This window comes from Tachypleus tridentatus, chromosome 10 (assembly GCF_004210375.1).
Source record: "Tachypleus tridentatus isolate NWPU-2018 chromosome 10, ASM421037v1, whole genome shotgun sequence".
Lineage (NCBI taxonomy): Eukaryota > Metazoa > Arthropoda > Merostomata > Xiphosura > Limulidae > Tachypleus > Tachypleus tridentatus.
In genome coordinates this window covers 113,305,753-113,308,255 of record NC_134834.1, presented here as the reverse complement: position 1 = coordinate 113,308,255, position 2,503 = coordinate 113,305,753, and positions in this window count along the sequence as shown.

Below are 2,503 nucleotides of genomic sequence, written 5' to 3'. Positions count from 1 at the left end.
AGTTTAATTTTCTTTCTTATTTGGTGTTTTAAGTGTTACTCTAAAAGAAAATCGTTGTCGCAGCCCAAAATTTCCTAGTTGTGAAATATAAGAGATGCTTTAGGAATTCACTTTTACTGGAGGACGCTGGAAAGTGGAGCCTGATAACTCTGGTTTGCGTTACACATCCCGGAACTACACGAGTGTCATTTCGGGGGTATGGAAACTGTCGCTCACAGGCGTGTGTGTCATTCACATGGAACACTTAAATTGATCAATTTAGCCTCTGAGAACTTTTCTCAAACGTCTTTTAGTCACATGTTGGTGTTTATGTCTTCTTTATATTTCTTTCGGACCTACTTTCGCAAAATCTGGTATTTTACTCTCGTTACACAGGCCCACATCCCATCACTTACAGATGTGTGTGCAGAATTTAGATTTTTAACACGAGCTTGCATCGGGATTAGAATTATTTAATATTCACCTTCTTTTATTCGTCATTTGGCTATACACATTAATTTACCTGTGTTTATTAACGTGTATTTTGGTTTCCATCGGGAGAAGTCGTGTGTACTCGCCTCCTTCTCCCCTACAACAAAATAGTATTAAACGCTGGTTACCGTCTAGTGGGAGTGCCTCAGAAGTCGCTCTTTTGTCTCTCGCTAAAGAAGTGTATGGATATTAATGAAAGTACGTTGCAAAACTGGGAATAATTCTCTGACGTTATAGAAACAGAATGAATAAAGGAACAGCACCTGTCACACTCGGCTACTACCGTTCGCGAGTCGGAAGCGTGCCACGTACCGAGTTCCTACTTATCTGAAGACGTTTTCTTCGCGTTTTGCTTTCACTGCTATGTTTTCAATTTTGCTTTTACTGTTTTGTAACTTTTTTTTCTTGTTGTTTCTACTCGCCTATTTTGTTTTATACTCAATAGCAAAGACTCTTGTCGTTATTGGAAAGTTAATTTTCAAATGTACATACATATAAAATAGATATTTGATTTATAAATAAGGTGTGCAATCGTCGGTGTCTCCGAGTGAAGGCTCTCTCTGCTGGGTTATATTTCTAGACAAAGTAATTTTACAAAACGTAGCGAACGAACGTTATGTAAGGAAACTCGAAATATTTGTCGCATCGCCTTTTCTGTGTAGCAGACAGATCCCTCGACAATTGCTTTTTCTTAGGCAAAACGTGCACGAGCGAGACAATTTTGTGAAATAGGGAGACGTTTTAAATTCCATCTGTATAAGACTGCCTTAGATTGATGTGGGCTGGATCTACTCATTAACGAAGTTTCTGTTTTGTAGATTTCGCACCCTTTGTGCATTCCGAAGATCGACCCGCGAAGATAGTTTATTTCTTTTCTCTCAATATACGTCTGATTGGAGGGGTTTGGTTTAAAGTGAAATGGAACGCGGCTCACGCCACCTGCTTAGAGAGCTGCTACTTTTCTTGAACGATCGCAGGAAATGAATGTTTGAACTTCGTTTTCGAAGCGTGTTTTATCAACTGACTTGTTGATGGGAAAAGTTGATTGGTTCCTATAACAAAAATGTTTTCCCAACAGTTTACCATTATAAACACCTAGTATTAAGGCACTTCAATTGAGCCAACCACTTTCTTTCTCTCTTTCGGGAAGGATTTTTTATCTCTTAAATCAGAAATTGTGAAAAAAGTAAGAGGTATCGATCAGCTCTTTGCGAGACCTACAAATTTCAACGTGAAAAAAAAAAAAAAAGTCATCATCACCCGGTATTCCCAGGTGGTCACCCTCCCAAGTACTAACCGGGCCCGCCGTTGCTTAGCTTCGGTGATCGGACGAGAACCGGCGTTAATAAAATTAAGGAAAAGAAATAAAAGAGGTAATTGGAACAGCAGGTAATCCAACAAACATTATAATGAACATTAACAAACAAGAAATCAATGGATCTTTCATTGGTAACAAAAATATAATGAAATAACAACTTATCTTAACAACGTACACAAGAAATAACCTTGGGCACCTTGGGTTACCAAGCTACCAACATAAGAATACACAGAATAAAAAAACATTTAATGAGTTATGTAACAAAGATCTATGATAATGAAGATATATATGTCTCCGTACACGCACTTTAAACATGGAAATTAAATGAATGACGCGATTTCGTGCCAAAGAAACTGAACGAGCAGAACATATAACCTGACGTGCCAAACTTGTAATTAAACGGAATATGTTCCAGCATCTCCTGGGTAACGAAGGATGAGATCCCACTAAGAGGCATCTCCTCCATACCCAGTTTGATATGGGACATCCAAAATAAAATGCCAATAATTTATATACATATGACCACAAGGGCTGTACAAAAGGACATTGGAAAAACAGATGGTCTATGGTTTCTGGCGCCTGGGAACAGAAAGTGCACAACCCTGTGGGATGTCTGTCCATATGTATCAGCTTGACATTTGTGGTAATCGCCCGCAACCAGAGTAAATAATCCACATCACAAACAAAAAAAAAACCAACAAAGAAGAATAAGCG